General features: G+C 38.3%; 1 long non-coding RNA gene across 1 annotated transcript in view; it reads left to right on the top strand.

Annotated features, from left to right (window-relative positions):
* Positions 1-25,105, top strand: part of LOC145994351 (uncharacterized) — a 36,278-nt gene that overhangs the window by 6,765 nt on the left and 4,408 nt on the right. Inside the window, exon 2 of the long non-coding RNA XR_014442339.1 lies at positions 9,614-9,709. This is a non-coding gene — a long non-coding RNA (uncharacterized LOC145994351). The remainder of the gene's footprint in view (positions 1-9,613; positions 9,710-25,105) is intronic.

Raw genomic sequence — 25,105 nt, 5'->3', positions numbered from 1 at the left:
TCCGTGTGGGCTGGGAGGAACACGTTTGTCGATTTCTCTGTTGGAACTGTTCCATGGATTTAAACAGTCTGCATCCACGGAAGTTGGCGAGGTGATCTTCACCACAGCTTACTCACTTGGCGGGATAGCGGCGGTCTATTTTAGGGCACTCTGCAGTCAGATGATTTTGAGCACACTTCACACATCATGGGGCTGCATGACAGGTGGTGGAGTGTGTCCAAGCCGCTGGCAGCGGTAATATTCGAGAACGGATGATGGTCGGAACGACACTATTTGAACACGGTAATACTGGAGGTATTCAGCGTTGTACACTGTCGATGAATTTTGCCCTGCGTAGACATGTGCAAATTCTACTTGCTTTTCTTGCAAATAAGCAATGAGTTTTTCGTGGTCTGTTTCTCTGCGGCATTGAATGCGGATGTTTTTCGTAGTGTAGTGGATTAGAGGTGGTTCTGTACGCGGGCGTAAGAGACTGCAGAAGCCACGAATCTGTGTGCTTCGACTTGTTTATAGACGAAGGTTGGAGGTGCGCGGAACACGGGAGTCGCGGTAGGGTGAGGGGGTGGCCGAAGCAGCTGCATTGACCTACATGTTTGCTTCGTCTCGGTTACTCTCCGCATATCATCAGTTGTTGAGAGATTGAGTCCTTGGAAGGGATTCGCACTCTCGAAGTTGGTGACCGGAGTCGAGGCAGCTTGTAGAGCTTTTCCGGCATGGCATGTTTTTTCATCTGGAAGACTTCGTGATCGACTTCCACGCGAATCTTATGTTGACGAGAAGTCAAGTACTGCGCTCCTTTAATTGGTAAATTTCAGAAGCGCGTGAGGGTTTAAGGCAGCTTCTGCAGCTTACTTTGAGTATGGTGCATATGCATGTCAGTTCGGGGAGGCTTCAAGCGAAGTGCCAAATTGCGCGTAGGTCCTTTCGGTTGTGAACCGTAGGTAATTTGAAATGTAGGAGTCGGTTCTGAAACTCGGAGTCGATCATCCGGATTTCCATGGACCTCTGCGTACCAATCCCAGGATGGAGCGTGTCCATGCGGACGCGTGACAGCAGCTGGACCGTGATTGGTAGTCCTGTAATATGCTTTGTATTCGTTGACTGGCTGGATATTCTTTCTTGAGACGAGCCTCGCGATCGTGGTTCGCCTCTATACTTCGTAGACATCGCGAGCGTGGACGGGGATTTGGCAAGGTTTCGTCTTCACCATGGGGTTTCCAACTAGGGTCCCTGGGGACTGAGGAATACAATATCAAAAGTGCAGGGGCGGAGTTAGGACTCCGTCTTTTTATTGGCTCGCTCTGGATCCTGGTATTATTATTAGCTGTAGCTTTGTATCAAATAATACTCCTCTGTAATGCTGTGTTCTTCAAATGCTGACTTTTCTGGATGGAATAATCTGATGTTGCGCTCATGTTCATTGCATCCCTGTTGAATGGTGCGTCCTATTTGGCCTGTATATGATGTCCCACGTTCGCATGGTATACTGTATACTCCTGGAATCCGGAGCTCCAGGTTATCATTGATTGAGCGGAGAAGAGTCTTGGTCTTGAGTGGTGGTCTGTGGATAGTCTTTACTCTGTACATTGTGAGAATTCTACTAAATTACCCAGAGATATGCCCAATAAAAGGTAAAGCTATTATAGTGGGACGTTCTTTTTTTTTGCTATAAGCAGGGCGCTATGCGTTGTCGGGACCACATCCTCATGTTCGGATGGTCCAGGTGGTGACGAATTGGCCCTTGTAAGGTCCACACTGTTGTCCAGGCTTGGTCTCTGCTGAGATGTTACTGGCTTGTCGATTGTCCTGTTGAGTCACTGATGTTATAGCCATTCTGTTGTAGCGTAGATCTAAGACGGTTGATTTTTGAATGTATATACACTATATCCGAGTGCTCCATCTAGTATGCGGAGGATTAGGATCTCCAGAAAAGGGAGGCAGTCATCTTCGTTTATCTCCATAGTAAACTTGATGTTTAAATGACGAGTGTAAAGGAATTCAAGGATACTATGTAATGTCGGTCGTCCATGTGGCCAAGCGAGGAATATGTCATCGCCATATTTGTAGAAACAGGATGGTGGATGCGGTGCGTCCTTCTGGGCTTCGTGTTCAAAATGCTGCATGTAGAAATTCACTATGGCCGCTCCGTCGGTTTATTCATAATATTTCCCATTGTAAGGGAAATATGTCGAAGAGAGCGTGTGGCAAAGAAGTCTACCTTGTGTGTCTTTCACTGGAACTGTTGTGAACAAGGAAACAACGTCGAAGCTGACGAAGATGTCGTTTTTGGAAACCTTGAATTTCTTCAGTTCCTGGATGAATTTAGTTGAGTTCTTGACATGATGTCAACATTGTTCAACTAGATGTTTAGCAGGGATTGAGGTATTTGGCAAGACGGTACGTAGGACTGGCTATAGCAATGACAATGGGTCTCAAGAGTATCCTTGCTTTGTGTATTTTTGGTAGACCATATAATCTGGGACGCTGGCTGCCATGGGCTTTAATTAGAATAAAATTTCTATTAACTTTGGTTTTAAGAATTACATGAGCAAGGTATAAATAACATAATTAAACAATTAATAGAAGTCAGACATCCGTTACATTAGTGAGAATACATCTTTCATGCTTAATTTGCTAAACATTTATAAGAACTTGGTATAACCATATTTAAGATAAATCATCATTAAGTAATTTAGAAACCAAGTAGTTTAGTGGAATATGTATAATAATTTCATTTACTAATGTTGAAACAATTGCATAGTCCGCAATGATTGTCGCTTGATGGAGGTGGGGTGCAAATGACAGAACAATATGTAGGGAACGTTGAAAAAACTTATAGAGTTTGCCACTAACGGCGATTGTGTTCCAAACCGGGCGACTAGGTGCTAAAGGACAGTCTATATCCCTTTGTTGATGAGATTTAGCATAGTGCTGTGGCAAAAGTGGTGTGGGATAACTGCCTTCCTCGCCCCCACTGAACTTAAAACCTGTTTACCTGTACACTATCTGTTGTGAGTAGGGTGTCTGGCAATGTGGCAGACACTATCGTGTCAGAATCATAGGCTATATATATTTCATGAAACTGTGATGAAAGATCAGTCATGTCACATTTTACTATTTTTTTACTACTCCTAACGAAAGAGAAAATGTGTTAAAATGTTCACGTCTACAGATGTTAGGTTTCGATACCAATTTCGACCAATACTTGAAGGAGTGAAACATATTGGAAGGGCAGCTGCTTTATTGGTTTTAACTTGTCTGATTTTTACTGATTTTAACCTTTATGTTTTAACATGTTTAATTTATAAATCTTGTCCATCCTACTGAAAAAACACACAATACAGTGAAAATTAGAAGCCAAAAATAAAGTACACACCACAAATGAATATTGTTGATGTAAAATGTTGACGTGTTACACAAGTTATGCTTAATCGAAATACGAGGCGCATCCAGAAAGTAAGTTTCCCTATTTTTTCCCCGTGAAAGTAAACATAATGAGACGTGTAAATTGCGCATGCGCAGCAGAGCTAAGACGTATCAATCATATGTGAGGCGGACAGATCCCTCCCGGCGCCAGTAGCGAGGCAGCAGTGGTCCGAAGTGGAAGCTCGTATTCCTTCTCCCGCCGCATGCCAGTAGCGAGGCAGCAGTGGTCCGAAATAGAAGCTCGTATTCCTTCTCCCGCCGCATGCGAGGTTCGGTCGGTGATAAAGTTCCTGAATGCACAAAGCATTGCACCAATTGACATTCATCGTCAGCTCTGTGAGGTCTATGGCCGAACATTATGAGTAAGCAGATGGTGAGTGGCTGGTGTAGGCAGTTTTCGGAAGGTCGTCAAAGTGTCCATGATGAAGAGCGCAGTGGGCGTCCGTCCCTCATTACTGATGATCTGGTTGAGCTTGTGCGGCAGCGCATCGTAGAGAAACGTCGCTTCACGATTACGGAGTTGAGTAGCCTTTTTCCGCAGATATCGCGATCCGTGTTGCATGAGATTGTCACGCAGCGCCTGCTGTTCAAAAAATTGTGTGCCAGGTGGGTGCCGAAAAACCTGACACCCGAACACAAAATGAAACGTTCAGGACCAGCACTGAAATTCCTGCAACGGTACCATGATGACGGCGATGATTTCCTCGACAGGATCGTCACGGGCGATGAGACGTGGATTTCGCACTTCACCCCGGAAACCAAGCAGCAGTCAATGCATTGGCGGCATAGTGGATCTCCGGTCAAGAAGAAATTCAAACAGACGCTGTCGGTACAGAAAGTGATGTGCACCGTGTTTTGGGACAGGAAGGGCATTTTGCTCATTGACTTCCTCCCCAGAGGTGAAACGGTGAACGCTGACTATTACTGTGAAACACTAAGGAAATTGCGACGTGCCATTCAAAGCAAGAGGCGTTGTATGCTTACTGCAGGTGTTGTGCTCCTCCATGACAAAGCTCGTCCACATACGGCTCGGCGCACAGCAGCTGTTTTGACGGAATTTGGCTGGAAGTTGTTTGATCATCCACCTTACAGTCCTGATCTGGCTCCCACCGATTTTCACGCTTTCTTGCACTTCAAGAAATTCCTGTCCTCCGGTGAGCGTTTTGGTAACGACGAAGAGCTGAAGACGTCTGTCACACGCTGGTTCCATTCACAGGCGGCAGAGTTCTACGACAGTGGGATCCAAAAGTTGATACCACGATACGACAAGTGTCTCAATTCTGGTGGTTGCAATGTTGAAAAATAGCTGAACCTTTGCTGTACCTGTTGCCAATAAATGGTTTCCTGAAACTGTGTGTTTTTTTTTTTTTAAAAAAATAGGCAAACTTACTTTCTGGATGCGCCTCGTAGCTTTCCTTATCATTTTATGACAAAAATGTGAGATTATGGAGTTTCTTTTCTTTTAAATGAATTTTATGTATAACAGGGTCTGTGGTCGCGAATTCGGTGCCCTGTGGAGGCACATAGTGGATCGGATACCACTATAAACTGTAGGTTTGGTCCCAATCTGTGCACAGAGTATACTTGAAACAACAAATCTATGTAAGCCAACAGGGCCTGTAAAAAATGTTATTAGACGTGCACTGCTTATACACATTGCTGAAACATAGCTTTTTTGTCAACAAATTTCTCTATTCTGCATGCTTCTAAATGAAATGTTGTATTTCCGACGGACTAAGAATTTTAGAGGTACAGTATACTGTTCAGTATACTTTGGGCTATAACCTGATGGAAATTTTTTTTTCCGTAATCAGTTAAAAGGAGAAGAAAAGGAAAATTATCTATTTTTTAACATGCAATTTGAAAATCATCAGACCCCAATGCAGGCTACTCCAGGACGTGAATCACCAAAAGGTACCCGCAAAATGACTGGTATGTTTTCCATTGATGTAGAAAAAATACGCACATTTTGCTAATACTTTCAGAGAGAATAAAATTCAATGCACTAACGCCGAGCTTTTTTAGCGGGAAATTTAAAATTCTGCGTGGTTCTATATGAATTTTTATATTTCATATTTTACATTTTATTTAATATTTACTAATTTTCAATTACATATCTCTAGACTCATGTAGAGCTCAAAACATGTATCTCCGATCATTATCCAAGTTACAATATGTTAAAAAAGAAACATACTTTGAGAAAGCGCTCCTTTTGACAATACCTGTCAATACAATACAATGTCATGGCTCGTCCATTAAGGGTTAGACAATTCTAGGCCATAACTGTTAATTTGTAGCAGTACTTTAACCTACAAATATATGTTTCAACATTTTATAATCTAGGAGGAAAGATAGATTATTCTTGTTAATTAAATTCAATTTTAATTTAGAAGGAAAAATATAAGCTTCTTTTCAATCAAGGATCTAACAAAAAACAATCCAGGCAATGAATTTGAGCACATCCCACTTTAAATAGTAGGTCGAGTCCCGATTAACCTTTCTGTTCATAAAATGAACTAAACATTTCAATCATTGAATTTAAGAGCAACTGAGATACAGTGTATTTTTTTTCCATTAAGACCCATGCTGTTAGTGACATATTGTGCTACACTTCCTTCTAATGGAGTGTAAATGTAAATTAAACAATACTGATCAGCGTATACACGCCTTAAGGAAACTTCGAACCTGGTGCATAATATGCTATTTTAACACTATCATATCTTAAATCCACCACATAAAATTAGGCATCAAAATATAATAATTTTAAATGTATGTAATTATAAGTTATATTTTGTAGTTCCTGCAGGGCAAGTGAGCCAGTGCATGGCAACAGGTGAGTGCATCCCTTTCATGATACAAAATGCTGTCACACTTTGACGTTTTGTAAAATGAAAATAATTAACGTCCAAATAGTTTTATTGCATATTTTGACAAAGAATAAAAGTATAAACATAACGTTAAATTGATGCTACATCAATTGAATGTTCATATAAGTACTATAACCTCATATGGCATGCATGTAGTCAGTGTAACACACAGGCTAATATAGTGCAAAATATGCATATTAAAAGTAAACGTGTGTAATGCACTGCTATCTACCAAAGCAATGTTTCATTCTGATAGTTTTAACTTAAGAGTTAAATTAGGATCAGTTTCTAAATATGTTCTCACTTGGAAAAAGTGAGACAAGTAAGATGACGTCATACATGACCCTTGGGTGTTAAGATACTGTTGAGAATTCAGTCTACTGTTTTCAGTAGATCAATAGACATTTTGAAACATGTACTGTGTAAGGTTTTAAAATAGATGTAAAAAAATATTGTTAATCAGGAAGAATGAAAATTTTATTTTCCGGTAACCATGGTAAGCTAAACCCACTACATACGTAGCATACTGAAAATAATACTTTCACTTGTAGATTACTCTACATGTATTGTAACTGTACATCATATCTTCCTGATTAACATTTTCTTAATATCTATTGGCAAACAAGTGACGTGGAATAACAAAATAATAAAATAAAAAAAATGGGAAACAGGTTGCCTGCCCTCTCTCCCTGGTTATTATTAAATAGATATTTGTTCCAAGCATTTTTCTTGTCATTCATTTCAGCTATTATACAGTTCAACACTGTGATGACGCCACATTCCTTACCTTCAATAACAAAAAATTCACACTTGACACGCTTAGCAAAGAAATAGTAAAAAAGCTGCATGTTGGTTAATGCATATAAATCACCTCACAATAAATGAAGATAAAGGAGGGAATATTCTTTACAGTAAACAATAACAAATGTATGTGAGTAACATTTCTTGGGTTATATCTGGACTTAAAATTATCCTGGTCTGCCAAACAAGTAAACTATTCAGAGCAATTATCTTACTTAATTGGCTTAGAACATGTATCAGTAAACATCTGCAGTTACAGTTACACAATGCATTTTTTCATAGCTTTCTGACCAATGAAATTCTTCTAGGGTGCAACTCATCTGAGAATAGGTGTATTTATTTAGAAAAGAAAGCAATAATAACCATCTGTTTCTTTTTTATCATTTCAGAAGTACATAGAAATATGAAACTCATTATGTTAATGCATAGAATAAGTTCATACAAATCCAGACACACACATGCCAAACGCATGGTCGTATTTAGAGCAGGGTTTTAGGTTTCAATTCTGAAATATGAGCGAAACGGGTTTAATTCTCAGAATCGCAGCCCACCCGCGACCCCTTCATTTCACTTCTGCTCTCCTCTTTCCAGTACTGTTCAGAATGAAAATTCCCATTCTAACTTTTGAATTCCCTGTTCGATAAGGGTTTAATTCCCCTTTATAAGAGTCCAAAACCACGACCCTTCACCCAGCGGTCGATATAGTACATACATTTAACCTATACGAGGTCCTATAATGCACATACTTGTGTAGTGCATAGTGGTTGTATATCATGATGTTTGGTAAGTATAGGGACAATATGAGCTTCGGAAAGTAGGATCGAACTGGTCTATAGACCCCTCCCCGAAATGACATCGTTTCTTGCAAGTTACAAAATAGAAGACAGTTTGTTAGCTTTATTGTTAATAATAGAAATAAAGTCCAGTTAGTTAGTATTCGAACTGAATAACCAAAGAAATAACTCTTCAGATCTAAAAATTGAGGTTACATTACGGGCACCTGTTATGTTTTACCATTTAATCCAAAGAATTACTGATTTTCACAGTTTTAAAAATTCCCAAAATTAAGTTTTATGTGAATGGTCAAACAACATAATACTTATGACTAAAATTTCTCTCTCTCATTCTTAAAGCTTCTTTCTGCGGAATTCGTCAAACTTAATAACAAAATATAATAACTGTGCATTTCAGTACACACTGCATGAAACGTAAGAAAAACAAATAAAAACAGTTGTGCTGTATATTAACACCTATGATGGATAGAGTAGAAAAGTCTCTTCAAGGATATAAAGACAGCAATAATAATAATAATAATAATAATAATAATAATAATAATAATAATACATGTGAAATCAATTATTTATTTATTATGAAATTTTAATTGCTATTATTAATTAATAATTATTATTGTTATTATTTATGTTATTCAAATTTCTTGCAACCGCCATGGGAACAATTATGAGTGAACCCCCAAAATTTTTATTGCCTACAGCCATGTCAAAGTAGTGATTGAAGCATCAGATCAATTACAGTATGTGCGTGTGTGTGTTTGGTGGGGGGTTGCAATACATTTCATTAATCTTGCTCTGATTGTGGCCGCGGTGGCTCAGTCGGTAACGCGTCTGACTACCATGCTAAAGGTCCCGGGTTCGATCCCCGGCCGGTTCAAATCCGCGAACTTTTCTAACGTTGGAAGCTGCCCCGGCGCCCACCCAGCGTCGAATAACATGGGTACCTGGGGGAAACCCTGGTAAGTAAAGGCGGTCAGGGGCGTGATGCTGATCACATCACCCCCACCCACGACCGGATCAAGAAAGTGTGGGGCATTACCCCCAAACCCCCTATACGCCTTCATGGCATAGTGCTATGCACAGGGGAGCACTTTACTTTTTACTTTACTGATTGTTGTATTAGGCTGTTAAGTTTCAAATGTATATATTTAAAAGCAATAATGATATTTATCATTCTTTATTGTCTGAAATAAAGAACTGAATAAATTTTATTCAAAATTAAGCATTCCTACATGTTATGTACATATAAAGTGAGTGAAATAATTCAATAAACAGTCCAGCTGGAAATGATTTGTACAATGCATCAAAACAGCAAACATTACTAAAATAAATGCTTAGACATATAATTATTAGTTAATAACAGGACTAACCTTAAAATGTACAATATTTGTATATTGACATACAGCAACTTTACACATAGGCTCTAATGCTCGTCCTCGTCCTAAACGCTAAATATAAGAAACACGTACACCACAAACGGTATACTAGAACGCTGAATGCAGAAGTCTGTGTACCTGACAAATGTGTAGAGTTCCTTCACGCCAATCGAAAAGAAACTAACGAATTTAGTGGAGAACTCTCAAAATGACCTTAACATCAAAACGGGTGTTCAGCTGCACTACGTTCCAATATATGAAACTTAATATTTAGTGCTACCTTAGATCACACTTTTTAGAGATTATTAAAGACCAAGAGACTGTTAGTAACACATATTTCTTAATATTTCAGTGCAAGACACCAGATGTATGCTGGGCTGGTCTCTATTGCAATTATGCTATATTAGGTGCTGATTCCGAAACCTGCTTCCCTGAATCGTAAAATAAGGTAACGTGAATGTACGTGTGTATACTATTAGTCAAAATTCCCGTGTACTTTAATAGTTTTGGTATTTCACTCATTTTTCAAATGTTATAAACTCATTAATACATAGACATGTATTTATATTCTGTTTATATAATAAAGGGGTCCCTAGTTTGATACCCGGTTGAGGCACAAGTGGTTCGGATCCCACTTTAAACCATAGGTCCAGTCTCGATTAGCCTTACTGTGCATAAAGTGGACGAACTTTGGTGTAAATTAGTATTGCGGAAGTTTCTTCCGTCAGTTCATTTCAGTAAGATTCCACGCAGACCAATATTTCTCACAAAATAAGAGATCAATATAAAGTCTTAATGTAATTTCAATAATTTTTGCTTGGTATGTTTGTACGGTGTTCATCAAATGTTTCAGAATAAATCTATTTTTTACTAAGCAACATTACTTACAGAAGGCGTTGGTGTGTTGCACATGAAAAATAGAAATGTGTGGAATACGCGAAAGCAATGGCGAAAACTATGCATGTGTAGGGTAAAGTTCTAACCAACATCAAAACATTTTTAAAATATATGTGAAATTCAAATTAAAAACATAAATTTTGTTCGAGGTGAGAAGGAGAAATTAAATTAATGACAGGTATAAGTAGACGAAACCAATGGACAAATTTGTATACATGTATCGATTGAAGAAAGCTATCTCATAGTAAAAATTCCAATAGCTCTTATAGGGAGAATGATTGACTGCACACGGATAACGTATATAGTCCTATCTAAACTCAAGTGGTGTACAACGGAAGACTTGATGCAATATTGAACCTACATGCAATTATAAGAAAACCATTCAGAGTGACATTTGTAATACGTATAAACACTAGGGTGATGACTTTTTCATTTTTTTTCTCAAAAAATATTTCCTGTAGCACAAATGGATGAACTTTTGCCTATTAATGACTAAAATGAGGTATATTCCACTGAAATATTAAAAAAGGTCACGCACAAACCATTTTTAAATTTTATGTATGCCATTTTACCATTTCATAAAATTGTATTAACAATATTTATATATAATATAATTCAGCAGAGTTGTGCAATAATATATGCACCAGAGAATTGTATGGAATATTCCAGAAAATCATAGAACGCTGTGCGCCGTCTGGCCGGATTCCGACGTCACGGTGACGTAATTACATGGGAAGCTTCTGTACAGTACTAAAATTTTCTTCAGCTGTTTCGCAGTGTGGTATAAACTGCTATATAAGCGAAGTGTTCAAAGCGGGTAGTTGAGTTTTGATTAGATTAATTTGGTGTCAACATTATTATTGCCTTATAACTATAGCGCAATGTGCAATTTTGCATTATCCAGAGTATATTATAAAGAAATCCTTGTATTATTTGGTGAGCTACATTGAACTCTCTCGCTAATTATAATTGAGCATCTAATATATTATTAGTGTCTGTCTTTTTTTTATTTTCTATAATTGTTTTTTGCTTGTTTTTAAATAAAATATATGGAAACTCAATAACAGTTTCTTTAATTTGTTACGTATTAAATATTTACGTTAAGGTCTTTTCTATTTCTGTTGCTGAGTAGAAGACATGTCATTCAAGAAGACCTCTTCTAACACGGAGAAGAACAAGGAAACCTGGACAAAGAACTTAGTCCAGTTTCAAGCGCCATCAAGAAGAGGCAACGTGGCAATTTATGAAGCACCCTTGAGTGAACGGAGTCGCATGCCCCAGAAAAGCCACGTCATTGGACGCTTCAAATTTCTTGAATCCACTGCCAAAGAATGGAGAGAGAGGATCAGTCTAATTGCTGTGGAGCTTAAAGCCCTATGGAGCAAAACACTGAACTTCCCGCATCTATCTGATCAAGCCATTTGTGCAAAACTAGCAAACCTTCTGAAAGACTATGAGCGATGCAGAAAGAAACAAAACTTTGATTCATTGAATGAACTTTTTGACGTGACCAAGGTGAAAGGCGAATGGATGTGCAAAGAGGATGAGAAAACCTCTACAAACTGCAAATTGAGAGCAAGGGCCAGGTTGGTTATTCCAGTTGCAAACATGCTAGTGCAAAGACCATCCACCCATCCAAGCGAAAGAAGGCAATGGAAGCGATTGTGTCAACACTTACCAGCTCAGCGTCACCTGATTGTTCCGACAGTTACACGGACTCATCCGACAACAGCAAAGACAGTCCTTGGGAGGATGAGAATGAAGCATCAACGAGAACAAGGAAGCATAACCCAACAGGCATTGCAAGATGCCTTGTTACAAGCTCAAATCTGTTGTCCCATGGAGCAGCAAAAGTGTGCCGCCAGCTTTCTGGTGAGGGCATTGAAATCCCAACACCATGTCAGTCAGCAATCCACAAGGCTATCTACATGAGAGCTGCTCAGATGAAGAAGCACTTGGTGAGCACGCTTCATCTGGATAAGTGGAGCATACACTTTGACGGCTTTGAATATCAGGCTGTGGTCCTCAAGAATGAAGCAAAAGAAATTAAGTTGTCTGTACTCAAATTGAAAGATGGGAAAGCTCAAACAATCGCAGAAGGACTCCAGGATGTGTTAGAGGAGTTCAGTCTGTGGGGATCAAGTGTGATGATTGTTGCTGACACATCAAGCGTGAATACCGGCAAGAATACGGGCGTTGTTGTTCGGCTGCAGCAAATGTTCGAAGAGAAAGGTCACCCCAAACCAAAGTTCATCAGTTGCCAGCACCATGTGCTGGATCGAGTTCTTCGCGTTGTCATGGACGATGAGCTCCATGGTTCGACTAAATCACCAAACATCGAGTACTTCTTTGTGCAGGATTTGATGAGCAATTATGATAAATTGAAAGCAGCCTTCAGCAACGGTAAAACTGAGATAAAGGAAACAGGCAGCTGGAGAGACGACATGAAGTTTCTCTACCACCTCACTCGTGTCTTCAGTCATTTCACTGACAGGAATGAGATCCCCTTCATGAAGTTTCAACAGATCCCAAACATCAGCAATGCACGATGGAACTCTCGTGCCATTCTAGCCCTTCTTGAGTTTATTCTGATGCCTGAAACCCGGAACAGACTGTGTAAAATTTGTTCATTCATTTCCTACTCATGGGCTGACCATTGGTTCAGCAGTCAATTGTTCAGTGCTGAAGATTTTGATGAACTATCTGCAGTTCTGAATGACTACCCAACAGGTCTCAAATTCTTGAAATGCCACTGGAAAATAGATGAATCTCCAATCAACATTGCCCGAAGCAACCAGTGCTGTGAGCGTGTGATGAAAGTTATGCAAGACTTGCACGACTCCTGCCGCAACAAGGACAACCTCCCACTGAGATTCATCCTGTCCAATGACATCATCGTGAATAATTTACTTCCTCGTGTGTTTGATGACCCTATATAATGTTGAATATATGTGACTCTAAAGCTTGTGTTCAATTTTATATCTCCTTACAGTGACTTCAAAAAATGGGCAAAAAAACTGATAAATAAAATTTTTAAAATCATTTTGTGCGTGAGGTTTTTTTATCTAATCACCTTGAAAGTAAGATTTTATGTAATTTTTAATGAAAGCTCATCAAATTATGATACAGGGAAATGAGGTTGTAAAAAAGTCATCACCCTAATAAATACACACACACACATAGACACACCTAACAGGTACCTCTCTACGAGCGCTTCTTACCTCTCAGCAGTAGTCAGGACTCTCCTATATGAACGTCACTTTCCTATCTTTAATATTCAGGATTCACCTACGCGACAGTCATATTGCGGTAAGGGTCATCAAGAAGAAGAAGAAGAAGAAGCGACAGTCATTTTCCTATCATGACGGTGGTTGATGAAAACTGAGCTGTTTGTGTAATATTGTGGTAATATTAATAGCTGTTAATTAAGTGAGTACTGTTTATAAAGATATAATTTTGTGACTGGAATTGAGTTAAATTCATATACTTATTTAAGTTGAAGTTTAAAACTACGGTAAAAGGAATTATACTCATTAATGTGATTTGCGTAAGGCAGTTCTTCTTAACGTCATGGCGGATGCCATAGGTTATATGGAACTTAATAATCAAGTAGAAATTATATCGAACTTGGTAGAAGACAATGAAATTGTTATAGAAGATAACATTATAGAAGAAACATCTAGAAAACAAGCTAAAAGAGTCAGATCTTCTGAAGATGATCAAGTTCCAGCAAAAGCGGTAAGGATAGACAGGTTAGATAATAGAGATAAAGTAAACACGTTTGGAGAAGGTCGAAGAGAAAATAATGTAGACAAGTGTAAAATGTATTATGATACACATAATGGGCCATATTTAGTAATAATGACTAGTACAAAAGATGCAGAAAAGAAATTTAACTCTATGAAAATAGGCAATGAATTGCGAAAGAAGGATATAAGGGTCAGATATATCCAACCAAGTGGTTTATATAGAGCAAAGATTTATTTTTACACCAGGAATGAAGCTAACAATTTCATGAAAAATATGCATTTTCATAAAGAAAATAATATTGATGTGTTCATTCCAGAATCCTTATTGGTGAAGGAAGGATTGATATATGGTGTACCCACTGAATTTCAAGAGGAGGAAATTAAGGAAAGTATTGAAGACCCGACAGTAATATCAGTGGAAAGAATGAAAAAGAGAATTCGAAAAGTTGATGGTTCATATTATTTTGTTCCTACTAAGCTAATATAAATCACGTTTAGATCTCAAGAAATGCCTAAACAGATTATAGTGGTTAGTCACATTTTCGATTTTACTCCTAAAGTTAGAAATGTGATGCAATGTAAGAAATGTTTGATTTGATTGATTGATTTAGTTTATTTTACTTCGCGTTTTGTGCCTCGTGGCTAATTTGCGAAGATGAGGATGAGTGATGAAAGGATGAAATTGATGAATGGACATTCACAAACAACCAAGCCCGACCAGGATTCGAACCCGGGACCCTTGGCGTCGCAGCGCGATGTGCTAACCGCTCGGCCACAGGGTCGGGCTGTAAGAAATGTTACAGGTTCGCACATTCAGCAGCCATATGCAAGGATAAAGCTAAGTGTGCTAGATGTGGAAGAGAGGAACATGAAAATTGTAATGAAACTCCGAAGTGTTTAAATTGCGGAGGAGAACATGTTGCTACTGATAAGTCATGTGTAAAATGGGAAATGGAAAGAGAAATCATGAGAGTTATGGCATATGATAATTTATCCCGGCAAGATGCAAGAGAGAAAGTAATAACAGGTAATGTTCCAAGCAATTATGTTGTTCAAGGCAACTCATATGCTGATCAAATAAAAAACCATATAAACAAAAGTCAAATAAGTGAAATTAATACAAGAAAGACTGAAGCAGATTTGAAGCCTTAAGTGATTGGGGTGAAAGAAAATCAGATACATACTTGGAAAATGTTTCATGGAAAAGAGTTCCTCCAGAACATCATAGAGACTATTCCAAATTTGAAAATAAATATGGAAAAAATTTCAGACTAAATTCCTATTCACAAACAAAGAATTATAATGGAAATTCTGAAGGAGAATCAAGTAAAGGTTCTCTAAAGAAATTACAAAGTAATCAAAAACAATTAAATGGAAAGTCTACAGGAACTGTTATTAAGACAACGAATAATGAGGAAGACGTGGATAGTACAAATAGAAGCATGCAGGAGGTGAACATCGGAATCTTCAACAATGAAGAACAGAAAAATATCGTGTACTTTCCTCACATAACATCTCAGAAGGATCTTATGTATAATTTGTTACAATTAATGGCGAAACTTATGGCGACATTAACTAAAAATTCTGACTTATTAAGCATAAAAGAAATACTAACAGAATGCTCACAAATAAATGGCCAGGTGCAGAAAATTATTGAGGATTTGGAAATTTTTGGAGAGACACCTTAAAGTGTGGAAGGAAAAATAATGGAAAACATTCGTGGGGTACACTGGAATGTAAGATCACTGAAAGCAAGAAAGCAAAATCTGGTGAAATTAATAGATGAATATAGACCTGAACTTTTATGTTTATCGGAAATCTCTGTGAACCCATCAAGCATAAATTATTTTAAAGTAAATCATTATCACATAATTTATGAAAAGATTAAAGATGGTAGTAAAGGAGTTGCAATTATGATTCATGAAAGCATTCCATTTGAACCTATATCTTTTGATCATACACTGTCTATATACGACACATACAAAATTGAAGTCGTAGGAATTAAAATTGCTTTTATGAATCAAAAAGTTAGTATTATATCTATATATATTCTTACAGGTGCAGAGTCACAGAAATTAACGACAAATACATTATTGCAAATGTTTCAATGCATAGAAAAGCCTTTTATTATAGCAGGGGATTTCAATTGCCATCACACAATATGGGGAGAACAGGATGAAGATAAGTTGGGGAAGGTGTTAGTAGAATGTATGGATTTGTACAACTTTACTGTAATTAATGACGGGTCTGCTACGTATATAAGAAGATTAGGTAGTCGGCCAACAGCTATAGATTTAACGTTAATGTCAGGTGATATATGTGGTCAATTTAAGTGGGAAACAGACAGTGATCAAAGAACCAGTGACCATTATCCATGTTTTTTTTATACTGATACTAATTCAGTGAGATCTTTCACTATTCCGCTCAGAAAATGGAAAGTTAACGAAGCTGATTGGAATAAATATTCTAAATTACTTACAATCTTATTTAAAAATACAGATTTAAATAATATTGATAAGAGTACATATGATTATTTTCTAGATTCTGTTAGTATTGTTATGGACAGATCATGTACAAGGGCAAAAGAGGAAGTTGTAAAAAAGTATCCAATAGTACACTGGTGGAATAAATATTGCCAAAATTTTAAAATACAGAGAATTGAAGCCACAAAAGTTTATAAAACAATACCAAATCAGGAAACTTGGATTAATTATAAGAAAGCAATAGCGCAGGCCAAGAAAAGTTATATCAGTGCAAAAAGACAATCGTGGGCAAATTATTGCGAAGACATAAATAACAAAGAGAGTATCAGTGCCGTGTGGGCTAAATTTAAATCAATCCGCAAACCACATACCCCTCGATTAATACCACTCAAAGAAACCTGGAAAGATGAATTTATTATGAAGGTAACATGTAATAATAAACACGAACCTGCAGATGCCCCTGATGAAATTTTCTCTTTCAATCCTAAAGATAGACATTCACAAGGATTATACACCAATATCATGATCGATTAAATAAGAGACATAATAATTAGAGCCAAGGACACAACTCCAGGAAAAGATGGAATAACATACTCGATTATTCAAAATTTACCGGAATGTGGTATAATATATCTTTGTAACATCTACAATTATGTAATGAATTCAGGAAATGTACCGCAATCGTGGTACACTCAAATGATTTTACCAATATTGAAACCTGGCAAAAGTCCACATAAAGGAGAATCTTATAGACCGATAGCATTGTCTTCAGTACTGGGGAAAATTTTTGAAAGATTAATTCTAAAGAGAGTAAGTTGGCATATAGAGGGACAGGAATTATTTTCAAAGCTTCAAGTTGGATTTAGGAAGGGTATGGCTTGCACAGATGCCTTGGCAATGTTATCATCAAAAATTTATGATACAATGAAAAGGAAAAGTAGTCTTATTGCTGCTTTCTTACATATTAAAGGGGCATATGATAATGTAAATATAAATAAATTATTAAACATTCTACAAAATCTGAAAATACCTTATATGCATCTAAAAATAATTTGGAATCTATTAAAAAATCGTTGTTTATATTTTTACTTTCACAATAAAGTTGAGGGTCCTAGATGGATAACAAGAGGACTTCCACAGGGAAGCCCTTTAAGTCCTTTACTTTTTAATATATATTTCATGGATGTTCAAAGAATATGTCCTGAGCCATTTGGATTTATACAATATGGAGATGATTTATGTATATATGAGAGTGTCAAGCAAGTAGATAAAGGAGTCACCAACATGGAAGCGAAAATAATAGAGATAAAGAAATTTCTTGAGAATAGGTCTATCGTCAGAAAAATCAAAGTTGATTATATTTAGTAAAAAAGGAGCTCCGAAAAATGTGAATCAATACACAAAAAAGTTACACCTTCCCATAGAAAATTCAGTGAAATATTTAGGCGTTATATTTGATAGTAAATTAACATGGAAACCTCATGTAAAAATGTTAGTGAAAAAGGCAGAAGTAATTTACAATGTATTTCGTTCTATGGCTACAACAAAATGGGGAAGTCATCCTAGTACCATGATGAATTTTTACAAAAACTATTACAAACCAACAATAGAATACGGATTATAGTCTTTAATACAATTTCGGAACGTGTATTTCGACCTTTGGAAGTAATGCAGAGGAAAGATCTACGAAAGTGTCTAGGACTGATGAAGAGTACTTCCAATGTTGCTGTATACATGGAAGCATGCGAATGGAACTTAAGTTATAGGAAAAGAGAAATGTCTATTAAATATCTGTTAAAAACAATGTCAGAAGTTAATCATCCATTTAACGACATTCTATTCGACTTGGTTGAATTATATGATACAGGCAAAATTAATAACTTCGAAGATATAGGATGGCTGCAATTATATAATGAGTACTATGAGGATCATCAAAAATTATTGAAAGTAAGGAGTAAGCCCATATATACTCTAGATTTTCCTGTTTGTGAATAAAGAGATATTTACTTTCTGAACAATATACAAAATATGATTACATGGAAAGATGGAAAGATTATTAATTTATATATACAGACGGTTCAAAAAGTAGTCAAAATGTAGGATGTGCTGTTTATGATGTACAGAAGAAGGAATCAATTACCGGAAGATTTTTACATTTTTACAGCTGAAGCTTATGCAATTTACCAAGCACTAATTTATACATATAAATTGCAAAAAAAAAATATTAATATTAACGGATTCCAAAAGTGTATTATATTCAATTCAGTCCAATTATGATTTATTATTTAAATGCTCCCCATACATTGTAAACTGTGTAAAAACTTTACAAAATTTAAGGAGCAGGGGAAAGATAATTCATTTAACCTGGGTTAAAGCACATTGTCAAAATTTAGGAAATGATATGGCAGATTTGTATGCAAAACAAGCTAGGGTAATTCAACCTCTACTGGAGCTGAAAACCTGGTACACAGACCTTCTACCGAGGGTGAAGAAAAAGTTGAAGGAAAACTGGACGGAATGGTGCAAAGGTGAATTTCAAAATGCAGGCAGCTTTTATCAGAGAATAGCTAATTTCAATAGAATGAGGCCTTGGTTTACAAAAGTTCAAGGTTCACGGAATGTGATAGTATTACTAAATCGTATTAGGTCAAGACATACAACTACTAAAAGTCATTTACAAAAGATTCGGATTCTACAAAACCCAAACTGTACATGTGGCAACAAGGAAGATATACACCATATCCTATTTGAGTGTAATAGATACACACAAGAAAGAGAGACATTCTATAAAACTCTTATAAACTGGGAAATTTCCTCAGTGTTTGGAATCTTTGATTTGTGAACCTAACCTTACAGTTGGATATACAGGGTGATTCTAAAGGTAGGGTACAAACGAAAACCACAGATACCTCCCATGAAATAGAGACGAAAGTGCCCCTTCCACTTTGCCGAGAGATGCCTCCTTGAGGAGCTAGACAACGCCGAAAACGTGTGAAAATGAACTTCACACCGCTGTACAGCCAGTACCAGTGAAGGTAGAAAGGTGGAACAAAAGAAGTCAAAAGGAACACCAAAGTCGTCCATCCGAAAAACACCAGGCGGCAGCTGCGCAACGCATGCGCATGGGGTTCCACAAAGGAAATAGGAGTGTCCCGCAAGTGAAGTGAAGGGAAAGGGTAGCGATCGACAACGGTAGGGACAAAAGAAACAATGAAGCATGAAGTAACAATTGCACAGCGGGAAACGAACACCATGACTGAAGCAGTGCAGTCGAGAAGAGTAGTGCGGGGTTGCAGAACCACGGGAGGACGACGTAGGACGAAGAAACACACCGAGGATTGAAGCAAAGTGGTCTGTGACACTCAACAGGCAACAGACGCGTACATGGTTCGGGGCAGAAATGGCGGCGTTGACGGTGCAGCGCATGGGGAGTCCCCAAACACAGTGTAGAGACACCGCAGCAAGTACAAAGCACGGTGCAACAAAAGAGAAAGATTACCGGACGGGGAATGGTACCTGCCAAGGAGACAACAAATGGGGGACGAAAGATTCCCCGTTGCAGCACCGAGGGGATGTCACATAGAGGTCGTGCGCCAGCAGGACAAACACAGCAACTACGGGTACAGGAGGTTATTGCCAATGAAAGGTGCACGTACAGATAGGACCACGTACCTCGTACAGACGTTGTTACAAACGTCGTGATGGGGCCCAATCAGCCTCTTAGAAATGAAGCCGGACGCACAACGCTGGGTGGGAGGGGGCGAAAGGCTGCTAGAATGTCGTACGGACCCCACCACTCCACTTCGCTTGCATTCTCGGTGTGTTTCTTGCTTCTTTTGTCCCTACCTTTGTCAATCGCTACCTTTTCCCTTCACTTGTCTTGCGGGACACTCCTATTTCCTTTGTGGAACCCCATGCGCATGCGTTGCGCAGCTGCCGCCTGGTGTTTTTCGGATGGGCAATTTTGGTGTTCCTTTTGACTTCTTTTGTTCCGCCTTTCTATCTTCACTGGTACTGGCTGTACAGCGGTGTGAAGTTCATTTTCACACGTTTTCGGCGTTGTCTAGCTCCTCAAGGAGGCATCTCTCGGCAAAGTGGAAGGGGCACTTTCGTCTCTATTTCATGGGAGGTATCTGTGGTTCTCGTTTGTACCCTACCTTTAGAATCACCCTGTATATTGTTATCGTTTTTTAGAAAATGTGGCTTAACTATTTAATAGAAAAAAAATGTTCATAGTATCTTTTAATAATAATGTACTAAAAAATGTAAGTTTATGTACAGTACAAATATAGACTTGGGAAAAACTGCTTAGCGGTAATCCCAAGTAAAATGTAAAGAAATAAAACCTATCATGACATTTTCGAAAAAGATAGAACGAATATTATATATATTATACTTGTAATTAAAGTTGTTGAAATTAAGGAAGATAATAATCGCAGAAGATTTCGAAAAAATAGAAAAATAATTTGGATAATTACTTATAAAATATGGAAGCTGGAAGAGAAAATATCCCAATTACTACCTTAGAAACAATCAGACTGAAGAATGTTGTATAGCAACGAATCAAAAAAACTTTTTCTATAAAGGGTGATTTGTAATTCTACGTATTCATGGAAAGGGGTAATACTAAAGTACAAATGCAACAGATTTGACCCTATGCACCGGGGGTCGGAAATCAATAGGTTTCGAGTTATTGTAGTTTGTAGATTTTCGTGACATATTATGACTTGCGACCAAAAATTACTAATTGTGAAGAAACTACTCCACACTGTGTACTTAATTGACACGTTGCCAACAGCTGACAAATGAGTGACTACTGGGAAAATAAATCTTGCCCAAAATTCCAATACCCACAGAAAGAAACAGTCATTAGACCACACGTTATGATAAAAATTGAGAACTATCATTTAAATCGAAGAGTATGACTAAAAAAATGGTAACACACGTAGCTTAAAAATTATAGTAAAAACTTCCTCGTTTCATAAGCTCTCCAAAAAGAACAAATGTTGTCAACTGTCACACGGGTTTGGGAAAAAAATCTGAATAATAAGCACAGAGCAAGTAGCGGATTTTCGTTTCTTTTCATTTACGTTAGTGTTCTGTGATCTGCGGGAATATTCGCGGAAAAACCCCAGGCTCACTCTCTCGCTCAGTTCCGTAATCAGTTACCTTCAACCATTGGGAGTTTGGACGTCACGTTATTAACTAAACGCTCAAATGGCTTCCGTGTCAAATGGCTGCTTTCGAAAATGGAGAATACGCGGATATACAGAGTAATCAGAAATTCCCATTAACCCCTATCCCGTGTCCACATGGTCATAGATGGTCGAATTGTATTAATGTGAGATCCTGGCAGTTGACAACTCTGAGGTAGTGTGACTATTCGTTATGATTAAGTCCAGAGTGTCTTTGGGTACACCATCGTTTTCATAACAGAGTACGATTCTCCGCCATCTACGATGGGAAATTCTCCTCAATTTTGCTTTTGTGTTGGCAGTAAATGCACGTTGAACAGCATCCTTAAGTTCGTCAACTGTCTCGTAACTTGCGGCAGCAACCTTCTGTTTATTGAACCCCCATAATGCATTGTCGCAATATGACAGATCAGGACGTCGGAGTGCCTACCCCAAAGGCGCAGGCAAATGGACAGAACCACGTCCAATCCATGTATCAGGAAATACCTCATTGAGATATTCCCTCACGGCAATAGCATAATGGGCTGGTGCTCCATCTTGCTGGAACCATACACGACCGGGCAGCCCTTGTTCTTGCAAATGTGGAATAAACCAATCACGTAACATGGTGAGATACGACATTTGATTCACAGCACCATCAAAGAAATATGGACCCACCAAGTGGGTTGCAAACATTGCAGCCCAGATCATGACATATGGCGGGTTGTGTTCAAGTTCTTCATAACAATGTAGGTTTTCTTTACTCCAGAAATAAATGTTTCTCGCTTTTGCACTGCGATATATGGCACACTCGTTCGACAAAAACACTTTACCCCTTGAAGGAAGAGTTGTAAAGACATCGAGCAATCGCCCACAAGCCTGATGACGATTTTGCATGTCATTATCACTCAATTCTTTTACAAACTAAGGTTTAAATGCCTTTAACTTCAAATCCTTCATCATATGTTTATGTAATGTCGAGTATGGAACTCCCAATTTCTGTGACCGCTTAAGAATGAACTTTTTTGGCGAACGTTCGACAGACGCTGCAGCCTCCACACACGTTTCCAGTCGTGTTGATGGTCGTCCTGCGCGGGGCTTATCTTTTATGCAACTAGTTGCAAAGAGCTTTTTCTCCCACTGTAAAATGTTGGTTTTGGTGTGGAAGGTTTCTGAAACCTTACCGTGAAATCATGCTGAATATCTCTCATTGGTTTTCCTGTATGGGGTCGTTCGTGAGACCACGTGCTCAAGACGATCCGTTCCTCCATGGTGTAAGTGGATTCATCAGCCATGTAGATCCTGCAACAATACAAAACAACAATTCATTAACATCTATGTAATACATAGGGGGTAATGGGACTTTGTGATCACTCTGTAGTATATTGTTACAAGGTTTTGTGATGGTGACGCAGCTGCAGCACGAAGAGGCGTTTCCATAACCGCCATTTGCCTGACGTAAGCGTGTTTGGTACGACACATCGGCGTATTCGAGAAACGGGATCGGTTCAACGAAATCGTGCAGTGTTTTCGAGCAGACGGCACTACTTCAACAACAGCTGTGGCGAGGCGACTTGGCTTGACTCAGTGGAAAGTCTGGTTCAATGTGCATACAGCATGACTATATCTATACCATTACACGCCAGTGCATGCCTTAAGGAGGGGAGGGAGATCCTGTCAGAAGAATGGTTTTTGTCGATTTTTACTAAATACCGACACTGAAGACTCCCATCATTTGACAAGAATTCTGTGGACGAACGAATTCATATTCGACAAAGATGGTATTACGAATTTTCATAATGAGCATTTTGAAAATCGAAAGTAACGGCTCATCAGTGTGGAGTAGTTTTTTCACAATTAGTAGTTTTTGGTCACAAGTCGGAATATGTCACAAAAATCTACAAACTGCAAATAACTCGAAACGTATTGATTTCCGACCCAATAAGGTCAAATTTGTTGTAAATATGCTCTAGTACTACCCCATTCCAGGAATCGGTAGAATTACCAATCACCCTGTATAAGAGACGGAAATCGAACAATAGACGAAACATGCACGGTTTTTACTCGTTAGTTCGCCAGCCATTTGTCCGGCCGACAGGGTTTTTACCCGTTGGTTGAAGGCATCGCTAATTCAGGATTTTTGCGGAAAGTTGAAAGGAGGAGAGGTTTTTACCGAAACCCAACAAGGACCTTTCGTTTGGTCATCACCAGCGTGTTCAGTAATTTAGGCGGCCCAGGGTTTTCACTCGGGTACCTAATTCTCACTGTTAAAAAGAAGCTCTGATTTATTCGCAAGTTATGATTGATTTATTTATTTGCTTTATTTTACTTCGCTTTTTGTGCCACTTTTTGCTAATTTGCGAAGCCGGGGATGAGTTTTTACATGTTTCAATATATGAATGGACACTCACAAACATCCATGTCGGGATTCGAACCCGTGACGCCAGGCGTCATAGCAAGATTAGCTAACCACTCCGCCATGGGGGCTGGCGATTTATTCACATTAATCTACAGCATCGATATTTTATTTAAGCTACACGTTAAGGAAGTGCGTGCAAGAAGATACATTGATACTGAGCTGGTTACGTGAAGAGACTGAAATAAATTCCAGAGGCGGGGATATCAATGCAAAATTACAGTGAAATCAGATTGATAATAGATTAAACCTATTCGAGGAGCGGCCCGGCGCCCACCCAGCATCGAATAACATGGGTACCTGGGGGAAACCCTGGGGGGTAAAGGCTGACCGCTGATCACATCACCCCCACTCACGACCGGATCAAGAAAGTGTGGGGCGTTACCCCCACACCCCCTATACGCCTTCATGGCGTGGTGCTAAGCACAGGGGAGAACTTTACCTTTTTTTTCGAGGAGAGAACAGATAAGTTCCGACCTGTATAAATTTTGGCAACGGACAAGGTGTTACCTTCAGCTTTTGAAATCAGTCCGATAGAGACACGTGAGGTCTAAAAGAGCCAGACAAAGGTACGTGACACAAATACACATACACAAACACACATCAATACATATATATGAACTATACATGCATAAATATACATACGTACGTACATACACAAATATATATATATATATATATATATATATATATATATATATATATATACACACACACACACACATACATACATACATACATACATACATACACACATACTGTACATAGAAACATGCCATACAAATTTGAGGCGACAGAATACTGAAAATAGTTGTTACAATGTACTTTGTGGACATGGGGTACAGGTTAGAGTGATTGAGTAGAATGCAATATTCCCGGTTAGATCCTCATTTTCATGACATTTTCTTTCTTTCCCGTTTTATTACAACAAGAGCATTTTAACATTATACGTATATAAAGAGTTTTCCAATAAGAATGATATGATTTTGAAATTAACTGGCTACTATGCTTCAAATGTTATAACTGTCACTAGTTGTCATTTGTGTTTAGTATGCTCTGACAATTCATCATGGCTAATACACGCTTCAGGAACGTTTCGTTATTACCGAAAAACGTTATGAAAAT

The sequence above is a fragment of the Lepisma saccharinum genome, chromosome 10 (assembly GCF_977018435.1).
Source record: "Lepisma saccharinum chromosome 10, izLepSacc3.1, whole genome shotgun sequence".
Taxonomy (NCBI): Eukaryota; Metazoa; Arthropoda; class Insecta; order Zygentoma; family Lepismatidae; genus Lepisma; species Lepisma saccharinum.
This window is presented reverse-complemented; position numbering and strand designations above follow the sequence as displayed.